The 21,928-nt window shown below is 41.5% G+C and overlaps 1 protein-coding gene and 1 long non-coding RNA gene across 8 annotated transcripts in view; one reads left to right on the top strand and one right to left on the bottom strand.

The window, feature by feature from the left end:
• Positions 1-21,928, bottom strand: part of AIG1 (androgen induced 1) — a 236,382-nt gene that overhangs the window by 55,193 nt on the left and 159,261 nt on the right. The window lies entirely within an intron of this gene.
• Positions 12,418-21,928, top strand: part of LOC309811391 — a 35,360-nt gene continuing 25,849 nt past the window's right edge. For all 3 annotated transcript variants that reach the window (XR_014295148.1, XR_014295149.1, XR_014295150.1), the window contains exon 1: positions 12,418-12,649. This is a non-coding gene — a long non-coding RNA (uncharacterized lncRNA). The remainder of the gene's footprint in view (positions 12,650-21,928) is intronic.

The following is a 21,928-nucleotide window of genomic DNA, read 5'->3' on the forward strand; positions in this document are numbered from 1 at the left end:
CAATGATGGGAGCCTGACAGCTCACAACTGCACTGCAGGACTATGACTACGCTGACATCCTATGACTTACTGTTTTAGGAGACAAGAAACTGGTCAGTATATGGTAAATTCCTCACTACCGCCTAATTTGGGGGCTTTAAAGGCAGCTACCGTAATTTTATATATGGTCATGCATGACTAATAAGCTTCCTTGACATGTAACTGGGCTTCTCATTAACCAAGGCATAGCTGGCACATCATGCTCTTTAAAACTTGTTATTGATCTTTAGCTATTGAACAATGCATTCCGCTGAGGAAGGCCGAATAAGGCACACGCTAGACCACTTAATTTTGATCCCTGTGAACCTGAGGCTCTAGGAACAATGCCAGTCATACAGATGTCGTAAAGGTCTTTTTAAAAAAAAATTTATTTATTTATATTTATTTATTTTATTTTTGGCTGTGTTGTGTCTTCGTTGCGGTGCGCGGGCTTCTCATTGCGGTGGCTTCTTTTGCTGTGGAGCATGGGCTCTAGGAACGCGGGCTTCAGTAGTTGTGGCACGTGGGCTCAGTAGTTGCGGCACGCAGGCTCTAGAGCACAGGCTCAGTAGTTGTGGCTCATGGGCTTAGTTGCTCCGCGGCACGTGGGATCTTCCTGGACCAGGGCTCGAACCCGTGTCCCCTGCATTGGCAGGCGGATTCTTAACCACTGCACCACCAGGAAGCCCCTGTCATAAAGCTCATATTCCCTTGTGAGACACTGCATTTGGGAGGGGTTGCTGGAGGAAGAAAAATGCTTCACGCTCCATATCTAGATCACAGGAAAGATCTTCAGTTTTATGTTTTCCTTACGGCCTTATGCCTTGTTATTTGCACACACAGGCCAATATTTTAAATGACTTTATTTGGCAAAACGTATACTTCAAGTCCTAATTCTCCCCATTTTAATATAATTAATCAAAGACATATATGCTGGCCAGCTTTGTTCGGATCAGTATGAGATCCACAGGATTAACTACGCTGTACTCATAGTTCAGCCAAATCAAAGAAACCTGACATTTTCCTTAGCCTCTCCAGACTAATCAAGGGTAGAGATACATTTTGTAAGCTTACACACAGCTTGTGGACTCTTCCCCACACCTGCTTTTGTTGACCCCTTGGGAGCAGGTCACCATTCTGCGAATATCTTAGGTGAACAGAAAAATCCCCAGTGTCTATAGTGATGAGTGGAATTTATGACACTTCACCAGGAATCTTCCTCATTAGTGGACAGTGGACTTTTAAGGGCTGTTCGTCACTTTCTGTCTGCAGGTCAACCCCTTGCTCCAGCCAAATGTCTCCCTGACCCAATGCTCCTCTCACTTTGATAGTCATGAATCTAAGCTTTATGGGAGCCACTAAAGAAAGAAGCAGGATGGGGTCAGAGCTCACTTGGAGCCTTGAGAATCTTTTCAGTTTCAAGAATTGAAGAGGATGAAGGGAGAATGGATGAGAGAAAGACTGTTCAAAAGGTATAAAATGAGAACCATTATGGGTTGTGTGAACTGGACACGACAGCCGGTTCCCAGAACACTGGGGCTAAGGATAAAGTGAGCTGAGGAATATAAAAAGCTGTGTGCTGTGCCCTAGGAGGGGTTATGAAAGTGGAACGGACTCAAAGTATAAATTGATTCAGTAAATGTTTTGGTGAATTTGTGAGTATGATCAATGAATAAAGGATCACTAGGACAGGCTAGGGTACATTAAGAATATCAAGTGTCTTTAGAAAAACAAATATCATATATTAACGCATATATGTGGAACCTAGAAAAATGGTACAGATGAACTGGTCTGCAGGGCAGAAATAGAGACACAGATGTAGAGAGCAAACGTATGGACGCCAAGGGGGGAAAGTGGCGGGGGGTGTTGGTGTTGGTGGTATGAACTGGGAGATTGGGATGGACATGTATACACTAATACGTATAAAATGGATAACTAATAAGAACCTGCTGTATAAAAAAATAAAATAAAATTCAAAAATAATTATTCAAAAAAAAAAAAAGAATATCAAGTGTTTTTAGAGTTAAGGAAAGACAAATAAGTCCCTCTCCACCATGACCTCAGAGGACCCTTTCCTCTGGCCTTAACTGACCTGGGGTCTGATCCTCTGAGATGACTGCCCCAGTCCAGGGGAAACAAGATGACATCCAGTGTTTGAGCAAAAATGTTGGAATCTGTTAGATTCTTGAGCAGGAAATGTTTTACCAACGTCGATGAGGAACAGGGAAGGGAAGGAGAAAGAAGCAGGACACTGGCAAGGGCCAGGGCTGCTTTTCTGAGTCATGTGCATCTTCTTTGGTTCTGCTTGAGTTGGCCCTTGATCACATTATTGTCTTTGATCAATTTTTGACAGATCATCTCAGGTGATTTCCCTTTAATGCCTGCCATGAATGGGCCATGTCTTATCCTTATTTCCCTTTCATTCCTCACCTACGGAGCATTACAGACAAGCAGGATTCTGAATCAGAGTAATGAAGAGAAATGTCACTGAACGATATCTGGGCACCCCTGGTAGATGAAAGGAACGAAATGCACACTGTAAGAAGCTCTGACTTCACAGCCTTGCGGGAACAGCCGGGGAGGTACATGCACACAGGGTTTTCAGATAGTAGGTACTGAAGACATTTTTGTGGAATGAGGGAACAGCTGAGGATTCTGCGGAAACCCTGTGGATGCTGAGGGCATGACCTGCTTACTTTCTGTCACTGACAGTTCACAGGGAGGCCGAAGGGGTCTTTCTGTAAGGGTCCCTCTCACAAGGCTTTCTCCTCAGAGTGAGGTATACTGTGTCCAGCTCTTGCCAAATTTAAATTGCATCCATGTTAAAGAGGAAAAAAGGCTTTAGCACATTCCTTTGGGGAATGGAAACAATTTATTTTGTTTGTTTCTAATGGAGAGGGCTAGCTCCAGAATCTCACTGTGAGGTCTGAGAATCTGGGTTGAGGACTGCCAGGCAGTCAGAGGGAGAGGGAGAGAGGAAGAGAGAGTCACCCAGACCTTATCAGGTGATGGAAACAGCAGGAGCAGCCAGTTATAAAGGCGATGCTTAAAATAGAGTTCCTGGATCTAGGTCAGGAATACGTATTTAGCTAAATATTAGATCAATTGATGTACTTTCACTATCCTTTGTTCTAGTTTTTCTTAAGAATACTTGTTTTGTTTTCAAATTAAAACCTTCCTCTGCTGCCCAGCACAAGCAACTACAATATCTTTGGGGGTGACGGTTTCTGTTTGCTTTTCCTCCTTGATATTCAGAAAAGGAAATTGTCAGGCTTCTGGCTCACCTTCCTTGAGAGGAGGAAAGTGGACGGCATAGATGCAAATGACCTGGACGAAAACAAGTAAGGAGCTTTTGGAAAGATTCTCAGATTTCCCAACATGAACTGGATGATGAGAAACATAAGCACGATTTCTCATCTGCTGGTGTCCCCTGAAAGCTTATTTTATAATAGAATTTATTTCCAAAGGGTGGGTTTAGTCTCCTAACAAGAGTGGAGCATTGTCATTGCCAAGCTGCAAATGTCAGGATACAGCCTCAAGGTTACCATGGGTGGCATAAATAACAAGGACAACGCATCCTTCTCAGCGTTCCCAAGCCTGTAATAAGACTGCTCACGTGTTCAGTGATATACGGGCTCTTTTTATTTGCGGCAGAGAGCAGTACGCTTTGGGTCTTCGAGACACTGTTTGATTGCTTTACAGAAATCAATCGATAACACACAGGTAAAGTTTCCTGCAAGGCACATAAATCCTAGCATGGGGAGACCAGCTGTTGTGAGGTTCTGAATCGGTGCCAGTTTCCAACTGAGGAGTCTCAAGGAAATGATCCTGAATCTGGGGCTTTGTTTGGATTTCAATGGAACATAATCGGGCGACATCTGGTCCCCCACCTTGTGCTGGCTTGGCCACACTTCCTCCACTGTGACTCTGGGCACCTCCTGCAAGGCTTCCTGTGAGTGCCAAGCACCAGTGCCCTGCCCGTCACCAGCTGCCAATCCGTTTTTCACAGTGGGGGACAAAAAAAGAACTTGGGGCCTTGAAGACACCTGCTGAGAACAACTCACAGAAATGCTCTTAAAATGCAGTTTGGGTCCCACTGCCCCACAAGTTACTGGACATGAGACAAAAGAGAATTACAAAATTAACTTTGGGGGTTAAAAAGCGAGCAGAAGGGACTAAGGATGAGCATAGGAAATTAGCATGTGGGCACGAGGTGATGGAAAGGAAAGAAGGGGTGAAAGACCTAATGAATAAGGGCTGATAATAAACAGATTCATGGAAATGTATGCACCCTTACTAATAAGCAGTTTCATTCAAGGGAAAAGCCATTTTCACATATTATATTAGCAAACCTTTCTTTTAAAATGAGAATACTTAATGTTGCAGGAATGAGGTGAAAAACACACACTCATGAACGCCAGACAAGGAGTACATTGCAAATACTGTTTTGAAAGCAAGTTGACCTTATTATCAAGGCCTCCAAACCCTTTCCCAAAGACTGTAATTGCACTTCTGGGATCTATGCTAAAGAAATAATAATCACCCTAAATAAAACAAAGAAACACAAAATGAAAATACACCCTTCCTTGGCTTAGTAAACAAAGATATTTTCCCTAACACTATTTACAATAGTAAAATAATTAAAAATTATCTTAGTGATCTACAATGAGGAAACGGTTTTTAAACTAAGATCTATCCACTCAATTTTATGTAGCCATTAAAACATATTAAGAAAAACACTTAACATTATCATATTTAGACATCAAAGACTATCAAAGCCTACGTATACTATCAAACATAGTTTTAAAAAGTCTTGTGTGTAAACCAGTCTAAAAAGAACACATTCTAGTGTTAACAGTGACTTCTTTGTCTGAAGAACAATGAGGGGTCTTCTGTCTTGTTTCTACATTTTTCTATTTTTTCAAATGTTCTTTAATTTGCACATCTTAAAGTTAACTTCATTTAAATGTTTAAAAGGATACACTGAAGAGAATGTGGCATATGTATAGGAAAATATTAGAATATAACATTTACAAGAAAAAAGAAATACGAAGAAACAAGACACAGCTTATAGTATAAGCTGAGAAGCTGAAATGGAGAAAGGGCAAATGAGCAAGTTCCAGATACCAGAAATAAAATAGAGTGAGGGTGAGGGAGAAGCTTAAGTAAGTGACAAGTACGGAAGAAAACCCAGTAAAATACCAAGACACAGAAAAGGAAAAGGAAAATGTATCAAATAAAAGTTGTAGAGCCGCATAGTAGAACCCTTTTGCTTGGCTAGAGGACCACTTAAAAATGCCTGGTCACTGTAAGTAACACTGACTTTACAAACAGAAACGTCGAAGACAGCTGGGCCAAGTGCAGGAGAGTTACTAGTGTGATTTCCCTTGTGTGCAGTCATGGCCAAGAGTCATGGTGTTTTAGGTTTCAAGTTTTCAAGTCGGTCCCCTGGGACCTAAGTGTCCTAACAAATATCCCTTGTGGCTTTCCCCTGCCAACTGGATTAGTATCCCCCTGTTTATCTCTTTTGTTAGTTTTGTGTATAATATTTCAGGATGGCTAAGCAGATTTATTTGAGGAGGAATGTAAAGGGGAGAATATTAGAAAGCATTGCAGTAACAATGCACATTGAAAACTTCTGAAAAATTGACCACAGTGTTTAGGCAGAAAAGTGTAAAGTGCATAACTCTCATCTGTGGTCCCACTAATGATTTTCTATCCCTGGATTGGCCCTCTGGGAAACGAGTGGACAGCATAATTGTTATATGTCTTTCTAAGATCTTCCACTTGCTAGATTGTAAACCTTTGAAAAAAAAAGTCCTCAGTTTGTAGTTCTGTTTGATGTACATTGGCTGCCTCTATCTTTTTTTAATCCTGTGTAAAATCCCTTCCTTCATTCTAGAAATCCTTAAGAATCCTATTTCTTAAAACCCATATATGATCAAGTAGTAAGTTAATGTGATTCCTGGCAGCAGTTTCCTCTATTTGAAGGCCATGGATTCCCAGAATTTCCTTATTTTCCCTACCTCTGCTCCTCTTTTTGTTTTGCAGCTTGAAAATATGATGAGATAAAACAGGGCAGTTTTTGTTTTCCAGAGGCACCACAAACATTAGGCAGGGCTGTGAGTATGTCAGACTTTCTCCCACAGTGAATAATTCTTCCTACCTCTTACTGGTGGATGGGGCCTTCAATTTCCTAGAGAAAAAAGTGCCTTGCCAATGACGTCACCTTGTTTTAAAAACATGAAGTATTTAATATTTCCTATGCTACTTGGATTATATAAACCCATCTCCCTTCCCCTGATACAGTTTAAATTTGCAAGTAGATTTAATATAGAGATGTTTTTGCTAAGCCATAGTATGAAAACACTTCCTCTTGCAAATTCTTAGACTTCTTTTGGTTATTTATTTCACTGAAATATCCATGGCTGAGCACAGCAGTTGCTGAAAGCCTCTTAGCAGCAGCACCTAGGACCTGTCATCCAATTCTATTTTTCAACAGCAGGATGAATTAAGTACTCCCATTCTCTCTCACAACTCACACGTTTTCTGAAAGATAATCATTGAGAGAAATTGACCATAAACTAACCATTTGATTTTCCCAGAGCCCAAGGATTACCAGCCAACTTAAATTTAATGCACTGACAGCAAGGAGGGAAAAGAACTTCAGGAAGTTCCTTAAATCACTGTGCGGTTAGAGCTGTTTGTTTAGCTCATTGCTCTCTTGGAGGTGTCCTGAACTAGATTTCTTCTCTTTTCATGAGGCAATGTTAACTCTCAGTTAATGGGGTTTCCTCTAACTTTCCATTTTCGTGAACTCCACCCATTGTGGGGTTAGTCTGGTGGTGATTCTATTTCTCCAGCTGTGTTGAAAAACTTGAGACTCAAGCATTAAAATTTTTTTTACATGAAGGAAAGGTAAGGGTTACAATTTGCCTATGCTTTTTTAAAATATAAATGTATTTATTTTATTTATTTATTTTTGGCCGCGTTAGGTCTTCGTTGCTGTGTGCGGACTTTCTCTAGTTGCGGTGAGCGGGCGCTACTCTTCATTGTGGTGCGCGGGCTTCTTATCGCGGAGGCTTCTCTTTGTTTCGGAGCACGGGCTCTAGGCGCGTGAGCTTCAGTAGTTGTGGCATGCAGCCTCAGTAGTTGTGGCTCGCAGGCTCTAGAGCACAGGCTCAGTAGTTGTGGCACACGGGCTTAGCTGCTCCACGGAATGTGGGATCTTCGCGGACCAGGGCTCGAACCTGTGTCCCCTGCATTGGCAGGCGGATTCTTAACCACTGAGCCACCAGGGAAGCGCTAATTTGCCTATGTTTTTTAAATAGCTTTATTTTCCCCCTATTAAACAAAGTGTTTGTTAAACATTTAAACAACGCTACTTTTCAGGGGGAAACTTGTCTGCTTAGGTCAAGGCCACCAGTAGTCACACGCCACCCCAGAATCCCGCCTTGCATGGGTTGCAAGATGCCAACTTGAAGAGTAAGCCACGCTTTCCCTTCCTCCTTCCCTGATCCTCTGCACGGCATCCTCCGTGTGCGGGAGATAATAAGGTTCTCAGGTCATCTCCAGGGGACTGGCATTTTAAATTTTTCTTCCTTTTCCCTTCAACTAAAGAGCTGAAGTTAAAGAGAAAGGCATGCTTTTTGGTTTGTTTGTTAACTTTAATGAGCAAAATGAAGAAGGAGGCCAACGGCGGGCTCCTCTATGCAAAATATACCAATCAATGAATTGGAAACTTTTGCAGGTGTGGGATAAGAAGAACAGTGGTTAAGGGAAGGGCTCTCAATTTAGACCTGGGTGGAATTCTAGTTTTTCATTCACTAGCTTTGTGATCTTGGGACAGACAGTTAACTTATTTAAACCTCAGTTCACACATCTCTAAAACGGGGTTAGAGAGAATAACTGAATCGTGCTGTGCAGGAGTAAAACTGACAACACAGAGAAAGCATTCATCACAGTACCTGACATAGAGTACGTATTCAATAAATGTTTGTGTTAATCGTTGTTTAATTGTTCTAGCTATAGTCTTTCCTTGATTCTCCCTTGTGATCACAGTATCCCAAAGGTTTCTGAGTGAACTTAGAATAGAGCAGACTTAATTGGCCAGTATGGGTAATCTATGATCATGGATGAATGAATGAACGAATGAATGGACTAAGTTTACTGGTCCCCAAGGATAAGCAGAGGACAGAAGTAAACCCCGACTATTTAATAAACACTGAGTACAATTATGTATAATGAGCTGAAGTAGTGGGTAGGGAGGGCTGTCTTTAAGAAGTAGAAGACCCTCTCTGTCTCCATTTATCCCCTGCTCCAATACAACTTTGGCCCACATATCCTACAGAAATTGTTCAGTTGGCCTTCAGGTCACTATATCCAAATCTTACTGAACTGAAACTTTAGGCAGCTGAAAAGCAGCAAGTCCAAAAGTAAATTCACCATCAGCCATTTTGCCATGTCAGTGCTCTTCTAGTGCTCCCTGTCCATTATCCAAACAATTGCTCAAAACAGACATTGTGTACATTCCCAACTTTGGCTATGAGCATGTTAGACAAGAGGAGACATTATGATGTTCAAGTTCATGTGGGTCTAGAGCTTGGGAAAGAATCCTTAGTTAGGTGAAGCTAGATGTAGACAAGCTCACTTAAGAGAAAGGTGTATATTAAGACCAGAAGAGGGCCTGAGAACAAACCTTGAAGAACTCCATGTTTAAAGCTGGATGGCAGAAGATGAGCTTGCAATGCATAGTAGAGGAAGTGGCCAGCGAGAGAAAAGGAAAGCCAGAAAATGTATCATGGAAGCCAAGAGGAAGAAGATACAAGGATGGAGCAGTCAATTGCATTTAATGGCACTGAGAAGGCAAAATGAGGGCCAAAAATGTCTACCAATGCACTGGCAAATGGAAATCAACAGAGACCTCGGTAAAACCCATGTCAGTAGTTGATGGAGACAGAAGACAAAAGTGCAGTAGATCCTGATAACCCATATCATCCAATCTAAACTCTTGGTACTAGAATTTAAGACCTTTCCCTCATTGTTCCTCAAGTTGTTTTCAACTTAAGCTTTCATATATAATTTTCAGAGTGTCTCTTTGCCTCAGCTATGCCAGTCGCTCTACAGGTTTCTTTTCTCATTCCTTTTACATGTCCCTTTTTGATTCTCTCTGCCAATTAAGTCTATGAAAAACCTTCACTGGCTAGCAGAGGTTGCAGGGTAAGAAGCATTTGAGAGAAGAAAAATCTTTAAACAAAAGTTTTATGAGTTTTGCAAAAGGGTGTGGGTGAGAAGGGAAGATAGTACTCTCTTTAATGTTAACAATGGTAAAGAAAAAAACTTTGACGGGATGACTCAGCACTGCTGAGTCAGCTTGAACATTAATGTTATTGATGAGTTGAGTCATAATTTGCCGGTGGCTGTTCACAACTCATGAAGAGGCTGAATGAGCACAAGCTCATTTGAATTTATTCAGCATGTTCAATACTCTTATTTTATTACATATTAAACAAGCTGGAAGATTTTGTCTTTATTTTACTGTGAGGAAACTAGGGCTTCTCTAGCAATTGCGTAGAAATGGTTCAGTCTAGTGGGAAACGTCTGCCCTTTGCCTTTGGAGAAACCTAGATTCAAATACAGCTGATGTCAGGGACTAAGCTGGAGGACCTTGGACATCTGCTTGGCTTTCCTGATTCTTATTCCTCATCTGTTAAATGGGGATAATAATATTGTCATGAAGATTAAATTATATAAACCCACAGCTGAGCATAAACAGACATTCAACAGTTATTAGTTTTCTTTCCCTTCCCTCCTTAAATTTCAAAATCCCAAAAGAAAAAGCACCACCAGCTGCACGTGGATATGCTTAACCTTGAGGGCTGGCAGGAAGTGATGAATGGTAAGGGGAACTCAGCCTCTCACCAAAATGCATGCTTCTGGAACTAAGTCTCCATCTTCCACAGACATTATTTGGCGTAAGTAAAAATTAGAACTCATGAAGAGGTTATGCTGGCCTATTGGACTGACTGAGTTTGTCAAGTCAAAACATAGTGTGCACATGTGAGGAGAGGGGCCACAACTTATATTTCTGTGTCCTCATGGCCCCTAGTACACAATCAGAACCTACCAGATACCCTAAGAAACAGAGGACAGTGTGTTGGCTAGTTATAGCAGATTTAAAAATCCTGGCTGAAAAAAAAAAAAAGTCTCAGTTTAGCTTTGACACAAACTCTGCAGGACTTGGGGGCAAATTGCATAAAACATTGCAACTTTATTTCTTTGCCGAGCCATTTCGAGCCAAAATGTGAGAACAAAAACAAAACAAAAAACCCAACCTAAACTAAACCAAACCAAAGCAAACCAAACTAAACCAAAAACAAACAAACAAACAAAAACTAAAAAAGCAAGCATAAAACTTTCTGTAAAAATATAAATGCTTAACTGTAACAGTTCAACACATTCACACATGCAGGGATTCAGTATGCATTTCCACAGAAAACCCCAAAGACTCACAAGTGTTGCATCTGTACTAATTTCAGAGGTTTAATTTGTTTTTTTTTTTTTAAAGGTTTCCTCAATTCTTTGCGAAGGTCAGTAAATGAAGATTTTTTCTTTTAACATTTTTTATTTAAAAATTGGAAATATTCAAACTCTCTCTAATAGTAAACAGCACATTTCAAACTTCATTTTACTTTAGTGATTCAGGTGTTATTGACTCCAGGAACAGAATGGATGGAACCCCAGGAGCTTGGAGTGCTCCCTAAAAGCCATCAGGCATGGATCAAGGCAGTGAGCTGCCAGCTGTCTTTGATACTGACACAAGGACTTCAGCAAAAATGACCTGGGGGCTTTGAAAGGATTCTTTCCAAAATAGCCATTCACCAGAAAGTCATAGGATGTCTTACATATTTAGTTTCTATGACTGCAGCTGCATGCTTTAGGAGCAAATGAGATCAAAGATTGAAAATGTTTCCAAAGCCAATTTTAGGATTTAGGATTTCCAATCCCCTCCCACTATCACTGTCCTAAGTGAGGAGAGGGAAGTGAGCACTGTCTTAATTTTCCCATCCACTACTGACATTTTTACAAGAGGTTGCAGTCAGAGGAAATAAATATGCCCCAGCTGATTTTGTCTTTTTTTAAAAAAACAAACTGGGAACATAATTTTGTTTCTTCTGATATTTTAATATACAGAGAATGCTAAGCAAAGAAAGAAATAATCTACTATGAACAGTTGATGGACTGGGAATTCCACATAGAGAAGACTTTGGATTAGGGAAATACCATATTGATAATATGTTTTTATTTCAGCAGGACCCCTTCCTCTCCCTCTTTCAGCTATAAGTTCCACTTTTATCCACTTGGCATCCGTGGAAGATTTTGATTTTGTATGGATTTAATGTTTCCATAACTAAAAAAAAATAACAATAAAAACCACTGGGCAAGAAAAATGTCTAAACCTATCAAAATGACATTTATTGATGGCAAATGAAAATCCTAAGTTCTGGTTTAAAAAGTCAGTGGCACATATATGCAATAAAAATAGTAGCCCCAGAGATCAGCATATGATAGGACCCAAATAACCATACAGGCCTACGAGAGAGGGAGAGAAAGTAATGGGTAGGGGTAACTTTTGAAGCATTAGTCATACTCTATTCTCCATTAAAAAATTTCTAATTTCTTTAGGTTTTTATCATAGGGCCCATCTCCCTACCACTTGTTTTCAGTGCTTCCCTCTGCACATGATATAGGCATAAACAACACTGCCTATAATTGGGAAGTTCAACTTTATTTATTTTTGCAGTACTACTCCTATGTCCTAAATTCATAATTGCTTTTTACTTGCTATTCTCTTCAACCTCCTCAGATATTTATTTGATTTATAAAACTACATATTTTCTTAAGTACCTAGGCCACCATTTACAAAGGAAGACATTCTAAAACTGGACATCAATGAAAAAAATGCCACATCATTATTTTAGTCATCTCAGCAGGGTACGAAAACACATTCTCTAACTATTCCCTAATCTTTGGACAGAGTAATGATTCACAGCCAAACAGAATATCTCAAAATCTAGAGAGGATGGAAAAATAGGGTAAATAAAATCACAGAATATTTGTGAAGGATCAGCATATATCATCCCAACTAGAAAAATAATTAGGGAAGTTGATATAAAGCAATGTGTCCTATCTATTAGCATTCTTTGAAATTCTCATGAAAGGCGTGAACTTTCTCTCCAGAAAAATCCATAAATGCACACACTCACACATTTTCACAAACTATTTATGACCTCCAATCCATATATGGGCATTATTGGTAACCCCATGTTACGGACTGAATTATGTTCTCCCAAAATTCTTATGTTGAAGTGCTAACCCGCAATGTGACTATTTGAAGACAGTATATTTAAAGAAGTAATTGAGGTTAAATGAGATCATAAGGGTGGAGTCCTAATGCAATAGGACTAGTGTCCTTATAAGTAGAGGAAGGGACACCAGGGGTGTGACCATGCATAGAAAAAGCCATGTGAGGACACAGTGAGAAGGCGGCCATCTGCAAGCCATGGAGAGAAGCCTCAGGAGAAACCAATCCTGTCAACACCTTGATCTTGGACTTCCAGACTCCAGAACTGTGAGTAATAAATTTCTGTTGTTTAAGCTACCCTGTCCATGGTATTTTGTTATGGCAGCCCTAGCACATTAATATACCGCATTATCAGATATGAAGGAAAGTGTGGTTTGATTAGTGCTGCTAAGTACAGACCACTGCTGTTTAATACCTGAACTATTCTGTATCAGGCAGCTATTTAAGGAGCTATTCTATGTCACACTGGCTGATGCTCCTACCTGATAGTTTACCTAAGATCACATAATCAGAGACTTCCAGAATGGGAAGGACCTACTTTTAAGTGTCTTACAAGCTATCACAACTCCTATAGCATCTTCCTTAGAAAATATAACAGAAAATACTTCATTGGAGCTAAAATTATACATATGTAAGTTAGCAACTTAAACTGGGCGGGGGGGGAAGTACAATAGAATCAACCCATAACTAGTCCACGAGTTCATGAGTCAATAGCTAAGAAAAAGAAAAATTCTCAAGAATTTTCAGCTTCTGATGGTGTTTACAGATGCAAGATGTCTAGGACTTTGTCTCATGACAGGGTCTAACTGTTTAGGTGCCTGGGGAAAAGTCTCACTCAGATAACTAAAGTTGTTTTAAAGTTAAATTTCCCACGTGTAACATCTCTGGGGTGTCCACCTGGGCCGAAATTTCCACCTAAGGACAGGCCACTTTAAATCCCCATCCCCTGCTTCATGAAAGCTACAGAAGTTGCAGCACAGCGGAGAATAAGGCATGTTAAATATCCTCTCTTCCAAGTAATACTGCAGAGTGGCTTGCCTTCCATTTTCCCATTTTCTCTGGATCTCTCTGTAATTACCAAGACCTGTTACTTCTGCTTATTATTAGTTTTGTTTATTTCTGCTTACATCGACAGACTCACATAAGGCAGAAGCCCACTACTTTCAAAAGGCATCTTCTCCCTACATGGAAGGGAAGAAGCCTTTGAAGAGGAAACAGGGTCAGTGGGAGTTGAGTTCAAAGCACCCCCAATGGCTAAGAAGCAAGAGAAGACTTCAAACAGGGAAAGGGCCAGTCTTTGATGAAGCTGAAAATTCAAAAGAATTTCTTCTGCTGGCCTAATGGGGAGATTCTTCCACATTGACCTGTAGGGAGAGGAGGTGGCATCATTACTAACCCGTGAGACTTAGGGTAAACAAACCTGGACCAGGAACTTCACCATAGGGGCTTCTGTGATGCTGTGGTGGAAGCTTTTGTTTAGTCTTAAGAATTTAAAAATGATTTGAAATGGTTCCTTGAATTATATTTTCTGAAAGACTTTGAAAATGATTTGCTCTCCCTGTTGAAACATTCAGATATTCAGTACAAATACTGAGGACTTCAGAGAATGAGTACACAGTAAATGCATCATTGATTATCATCTTATGGATAAATACTTTGCTTGGGGATCATCTGTTCACATACAGTGTGAAATAATTAATGAGTTCCTGATGGCAGAGGCATAGTACTGCTAACTTCCCTACATGGCTATGCTAAAGATTTGTTAATTGGAGAATTTGTCCCAGCATCCCAACTTGACATTTGGAAAGCATATTCTCAAAGAATAACAATGGCATAAATAAATGTAAGTTAGAGTAGTTTGGTTAGCATGCTACTTGGTCTACTCTGGGTAAAATGGCCCTTACCTGGAAGTAAGCCCAGGAATTTAACTCCATTGTTTTTATAAGGAAATCCTACTGAATTCTTAGTTCCAACCAAGCAAGAAACAAATTTTGGAACACGACCCTTTCAAAATACTTAGGGAATGCCTATGGTACTTACCAGACATGGCAGACAAATTCTAAGATGTATTTTCAATGATACCAGCTTCCTGGTATCTATGCCTTTGTTTGAAGGTAGGCACTGATTTGCTTTTAACTCACGGTATTTGATAAAGTTGATAAGATATCACCTCTACGATTAGTTTAGACGAGACTGTGGGTTCTGTTTTGCTAGCAGGCTACTTCCCTTGCTGGCTTTGATGAGGCATGTAGCTATGCTGGGGAAGCCCACATAGCAAGACCTAAAGGGAGCATCCTCTGGCCAACAGATGGCTAGAAACAGAGGCCCTCAGTCCAGCAGCACTTGAAGAACTGAATCCTGCCAACAGCCATGTGCACTTACAAGGAGATCCTTCCCCACTCAATCCTTCTAATAAGACCCCAACCCTGGCTGACACTGCATTTTGTAAGAGGCCCTGTAGCAAAAGACCCAGTTAAACCACATTTGGAGCCCTGACTTCAGAAACTGTGAGATGATAAATATGTGCTGTTTTAGGCTGCGAAATTTGTAGTAATTTGTTACGGAGCCACAGAAAAAAACCTAAGAAACCAAGTGTAGATTCATCTAACTATTCCGACCATACCCCTCCAAGTTCAGACTAGCCCACCATCATTACAACTGGGCCTTTAATGCTGTTTGAAAATAATTTTATTTACCTTATTAACTTCTTAGCATATTAAGGATTTTATTGCAAAATTTCTCTTCTTGTGTTGGATGTCCCCAATTCTCCCACATTTTCTGTCTATTCAATTATCCAGTATTTTTTGGGTTCCTATACTGTTAGCTGTTCCTATAACATGCACTAAGAGAAAGATGAAGTGGATCGTAAGAATACTCTGAAGTCTGGCAGAAAGGATGGTATTCACATAAATATCTGGTTTTCAAGAGAGAAATAAGTGACATAGAAAAGGGATAAGGGGGCATGAAAATTCCAAGGAGGAGAAGGTTCTGTCTGTGGGGAGGATAGAGTCTGATTAAGCTTTGGAGATGGAGAAATGGAGAGTAGAAATGGAAGGAAGATATACAGGCGTACCTTGGAAATATTGCAGGCTCGATTCTAGACCACACTGTAAATATTGCAATAAATCGAGTCACACAAATTTTTTGGTTTCCAAGTGCAAATTAATGTTATGTTTACACTATACTGCAGTCTATTAAGTGTACAATAGCATTATGTCTAAAAAATGTACATACCTTAATTAAAAAATACTTCATTGCTAAAAATGCTATCATCTGAAGGCTCACTGAGCCTTCAATGAGTCATAAAAGTAACATCAAAGATCACTGACAGCAGATCACCAAAACAAATATAACAATTATGAAAAATTCTGAAATATTGTGAGAATTACCAAAACATGACACAAAGACACGAAGTGAGCAAGCATTGTTAGGAAGATGGAGAAAATAGACTTGCTTGAGGCAGGGTTGCCACAAACCTTCAATTTGTAAAAAAGATAATATCTGCAAAGTGCAGTAAAGCAAAATGCAATAAAACAAGGTCTGTTTGTAATGAGGTTTATTTCAGAAACAACAGTTTGTTTGATTTAAAGGGAATAAAAGGAAGGGAAGAATGCCTTTCTTATCCAGAGTGTGTGCACAGGTGGTGAAAGGAACAGTGGAAAGAATTGTAAAAAGCCAGGGGCCAGGATAGGATGGAGAAAAAGGCCAGAAAAGTCCCAGTTTTCAAGTTCAGTGCCATCTGAGGCCAGAGGAGTCATCTGGGTGCACAGAACCAGAAAATAAAAAACAATTAGAAGGAAACCAGAGAATGCATTCATTCATTCAACAAACATGCATCTGTAATGTGCAGCCCAGTTCTACTCTCATGAAGCTTGCAGACCACCTATGTCAGCAGACCTAGTCATGGTGTTACCCTGAACCTACCTCAGGCCACAGTCCCCTCTAGTTTACAAACAAATAGCATCAGATAGGTTGTCTCTCAATGTAAGAACTCTGGAGACTTCCAGGGAACATTTAAGACAGTATAGGTATTACATACCTAGGGGTTCTATAAAGAGTACCATAAATTGGATAACAAAACAATAGAATTTTATTCCCTCACAGTCCTAGAGGCTAGAAATCTGAAGTTAAAGTGTTGGTAGGGATGCAGTGCTTCCAAAGTCTCCAGTGGAGAATCCTTCCTTACCTCTTCCAGCATCTTGAGGCTGCCGACATTCTCTGGCTTGTGGCTGCATCACTCCAACCTCCGCCTCCGTGGTCAGATGGCCTCCTCTTCTCCTCTGTTCTGTCTAGTCTCCCTCTGCCTTTCTCATATAATGACACTCATGATCCAGGAGAAGCTCCTCCTTTCTAGATCCTTAACTAATCACATCATTTTGCCATCTAAGTTAACAGTCATTCTTTTGTCATAATAGGTAATATTCACAAGTTCTGTAAATTAAGATGAGGACATTTTTTTTTTTTTTGCGGTACGCGGGCCTCTCACTGTTGTGGCCTCTCCCGTTGTGGAGCACAGGCTCCGGACGCGCAGGCTCAGCGGCCATGGCTCACGGGCCCAGCCGCTCCGTGGCACGTGGGATCCTCCCGGACCAGGGCACGAACCCGTGTCCCCTGCATCGGCAGGCAGACTCTCAACCACTGCACCACCAGGGAAGCCCAAGGACATATTTTTTGGTCAAAAATTTTTACATTTCAATCTAAACAACTCATAGAACTACTTTGAGATGTATAACTCCCCTAATGTTTGGTGGTGTAGTTAGCCCACACTCAAACCAGGGTAATTAGCAGGAAAGCATTTGAAACAAAAAAGCCACATGGTTCCTTCAGGGACAGAGGGTAGGGGAGGAAGAATATAAAGAGCTGCTTCCTATTGGAGAGCCAGCTTGGATGGGAAAGCATTCATGGAGAAGAGTGACTGAACCCCTGGGCCTGAGCTCAGGGCACACAGACAGCTGGGCTGAAGGGGGACCAGGCCAGACGTCAACCCACAGCGGTGCCGATGTGGCTCGCCTTGTTCTGGACAGCTGCAGTGCTTTCTGAGAAGCCCCACGGTGCCTGCCATGCTCATAGTTTCCTTTTCCTAAGGGATTTATTATGCATAGCTTGCCATGCTGTATATCCCATGACTCTCCATTCCTGGTTGAAGCCACCTGGATGAAGAACCAGTGGTTGATCCAAAGCCAGCCTTCTGCAGGCAGTCTGTGACCCTCATGGTGACTTGCTTGTTGCGATATGTACTCAGTGGAGGTGCATCATGTGGAATCCTGACTGCTGATTCCAGTCTTTCTTTTATTTATTTATCTGGTGGTGTTGGGTCTTCGTTGCTGCGCGTGGGCTTTCTTTAGTTGAGGCGAGCAGGGTCTACTCTTCGTTGCCGTGTGTGAACTTCTCATTGTGGTGGCTTCTCTTGTTGCGGAGCACGGGCTCTAGGTGCGTGGGCTTCAGTAGTTGTGGTTCGCAGGCTCTAGAGCTTAGGCTCAGTAGTTGTGGCACACGGGCTTAGTTGCCCCGCGGCATGTGGGATCTTCCCGGACCAGGGCTCGAACCTGTGTCCCCTGCATTGGCAGGTGGATTCTTAACCACTGCGCCACCAGGGAAGCCCCCAGTCTTTCTTTTAGAGGCTTTAAATGGGAGACACACAGAGAGCATCAGCAAACAGTAGGGTGGGCTGAAGCAAGAGACACAAGAAGAAGGCAGAAAGCAGAAGCCATGAGATAGTAGAAGCTCTGTGTAAACAGAAGCTATGATGTGGGAAGGTCGTCTGTAGCAGCAGCAGAAACCATAGCTGGTTATGGAATGAGAAGTCCAGAGGGAGGAACAGAGATGCAAGAGCTGAGCATTGAACTTGGGAGGCTATTAGAGTTGCTGTCAGGTTTCTAGAACTACTTTCAGATGAAAGGAGCTACTGTCCAGTCCTGGCCTTAACAATGACCTATGTTCGCTTCTCTGTGAGGCCCAGCTGCGAGGCTGCCCAGCTGGTTTTAGGTCTTCCCTCACTTTACCGTGTACCCTCCTACTGCATCCATGTGTACTTCAGTGAAAGAACCTGAAACACAGCCTGCACATCCCACTGGTGTCAATAAATAGTTAATAACTGATTATTCTGCCAGTGTGAAACTGACTGTGCATGGAGGAAAGAGCTTCAAACCAACCCTTTGTCCCCAAAGAAGAAACATGAGTCAAGGGACATCCCCATGCCTGGAAGTGGCTTTAGGATTTTCTTCAGCTGTGGGCATTAACATCCAGTGTGAAAACACTTTAAAAACTGCAATGTATTTGTAAATGACAATTAAATTACTTTGTGGTACACTTGCCCTAATTTTAAAAATATGCATACTATATAATTATGTGCTTAACTTTCACTTAATACTAACAGCCCCTCTGACAAACCAAAATTAAATGTTAAGTGGGGGTTGGTTATTTCATTTCCCTTTAAAGAATGAACGTGCTTTAGATGCGGAAAATGAATATTAGATGATAGGTTGTGCTGTTTCATATATTTTTTAAATTTAAGTTTTTCAGTGGTGGCATCATTTCAGATCTATTACGCTCTTGATGTTTGCTGCGCCTCAGAATCTCTGTGGAACTTTGAGAATAGATGTCTTACCCTGGGAGATTCTGATTAATGAGGAATTCAACTAACTGATGGGAGCTGTAGGAAGCGGGGGTGGGTTACACCTACTTTTTGCCTTGATTCAAGTTCAATCGACTGAACTCACATAACTTGACCCCTGGCTTGGTGATCAGCGGGTCGTGTACATGAGCATGTGTGATCTGTGGGTGGGAGATGCTCGCCCCTTTGGTTTTCATCAGTGATCCCTCTCTGTTTGCAGTGTACTCAGAAAAGCTCTTCTCTGAGGGTGATGGGGTACGGTTCCCCTCCCACTACTCCCCTCAAAACCTTTCAGGCCTGACAAGCAACCGAGACAGGGGTTTAGGGTTTTACAAGCTTTAGCCTGGTATCTGTAATTACATCCTAAATTTCAGAGCACTAGAGACATCAAACTGTGCCTTCAAGAATATGTGAGGAAGCATGGTCTTACATGTACCATTGTGGTGCACTGTATGTAAACAGGCAGCTCCAGCCGTGCTTTCATGAAGACACTTACAGCTCATGACTAAAATACCTTCCCTTGGCTTAAACTTACATGCATATATGGGTAAGTACTGGTAGCACATTTTTTCTTCCTGTAGAAATAATACAGAATTATTAGTTTCATAGATAATATTATTTTCAGGGCTCATAAAAACTCCACTGACTCTTTTTGTTTTTTTGCGGTACGCGGGCCTCTCACTGTTGTGGCCTCTCCCGCTGCGGAGCACAGACTCCGGACGTGCAGGCTCAGCGGCCATGGCTCACGGGCCTAGCCGCTCTGCGGCATGTGGGATCTTCCCGGGCACGAACCTGTGTCCCCTGCGTCGGCAGGCGGACTCTCAACCACTGCGCCACCAGGGAAGCCCTCCACTGACTCTTAATAGTCATAAGGCAGTCCCAGGAAACCACTAAGGAGCACTTGCCTTCTGAGCCAGGCACTGATGTTCATCATAGCTCGATGTGCCAGAGAAAGAACCCAGGGAGGGTTGCTAGCAACTTCATCTGCATTCAGGGGTACAAGAAGCCAAAGAAGAGTCTCTTAGACACTGGTCAGTGGGGTTCTTATGTTTTTGCAAGGAAAAGCCAGAGGAAAACAGAGAGACCAAGAACTTTTGAATCAGATCCACCCAAGTTCAAATCCAGATCCTACTATCTATCAGCAGTCTGATCTCCGTAGACTCAATGAACACAGCAGTAGACAGCAAGGGGTAATGTTTACAGATTCCAGGGAAAGACTGCCTAGATTTGAATCCTGGCTCTCCCACTTACAGCTAGGAGCTCTTAGGCCAGTTTTTTTTTTTTTTTTTTTTTAAGGCAATTTATTTATTTATTTAGGCCAGTTTTTTAACCTCTCTGCATTTCAGTTTCTTCCTCTATGAGATGGGAATATTCGTAATGAAGAATTAACCTACCCAAAGAGAGGTCTGGTCTTTGCTCTTAGCTACTAGGACTTGCTCTCTAGACCCTTGGAATATCCTGCCTGATGGAGAGTGTCTTTGTCTACCTGGGAACTTTGGCCACCAGCCAATCTAAGAATGTGATTTTATGATGAGGGCTTTGGGCCAAGTGGTAGCAGTTCTGCCCCCGGGAAGGACTGGAGACTGAAGGTCAGCCATGCAGGCAGTATGTGATTGAGCCCCAGTAAACTATGGACACCAAAGGCTCAGGTGAGCTTCCCTGGCTGGCTGTACTCTGTGCACAGGGTCACATGTCCTCACCAGGAGGAATTAACGCTGTTCAACTGGAAGTTCCACATGTGGATCCATCCAGGACTCTGCTCTGTGCCTATTCCCTTGGCTGATTTTATCTGAATCCTTTTCCTGTAATAAACATAAGCAGGAGCGTAGCAGCATTCAGTGAGTTCTGTGCATCCTTCTAGTGGGTTTTTGAACCTGAGGATGGTTTCAAGGACCCCTGAACTTGCAATGGGTGTCAGTAGTGAGGCTAGTCTTGTGTAATTTTGTAGTTGGCTCTCACTGTGGGCTGAACATTTTGCATTCCCTCATATAGTTGCTGAGAGGATTACACAAGTTTTGACATGCAAAATATCTAGGACAATACATAGTATATAAATTGCTCAATAAATGTTGGCTATTATTTTATAAACTTTACACACACTTACAAATCATTTTTTAAATGAACACGTACTATGTGCCTGTTTCTGTGTTGAATGGCTCAAATGGATTGTCTCATTTATTTCCCACTAACTCTATGAGGAAACTGAATGAAACTTACAGGGGTTATCTAAGTTAAGTCAGTTAGTGGGCAGAAGCCAGGACTCAAACCCTAATCTTTGTGACTTGACCGCAGACCGGTATTTTGTGAAAGCCTCTGCTTCTAGCTGATAAGCTAGACTGCGGCATAAGATACCACTGTTGAGGGTATACACGGACTACATTGCTATGATAACAGATGATGTTTGCAAGCCCCCCGAGCAAAGTGATCAATCAATGGGAGCCACAGCCATCAAGTTCCCAGTGTTTGTCCTTCCTGCATAGAAACACACAAATATTTCTGCAGGAAAAATCTGGAAGAAGAGTCCCACTTTTGAAACTGCTTCATTGGCCGATAGCAAAGAACAGCACCCTCATCTCAAGCTTGTTTATTTCTTTTCCAAGCAATTATCACTCTGTATGATTTTAGCTTTGGGAGGGGCAATCTTTATTCTTGATTGGATTTTGTACTGCCATGTGAAATGAATAAACATTTTAGTTTCTGAATTAGAGTGTATCAAATTCCATTATAGTATCAGTAAAATGAAAGAAGCAGTAAATTTAGGGTAGAACCCTCAGGGGAAAAATCAAATCACCATGAAACTCGACACACTTAAAATCTCTGGAAGCTGTGTTTTTCTCCACACCCGTTGTTTTTTTTTTTTTTTTTTTTTTTTACTACTTTTGTATAAATAGATGCCATTTCAGTACACTTTGCTGCTGCACATATCAAAATGC

Source organism: Mesoplodon mirus, assembly GCF_964341445.2.
Source record: "Mesoplodon mirus genome assembly, chromosome: 10".
Taxonomy (NCBI): domain Eukaryota; kingdom Metazoa; phylum Chordata; class Mammalia; order Artiodactyla; family Ziphiidae; genus Mesoplodon; species Mesoplodon mirus.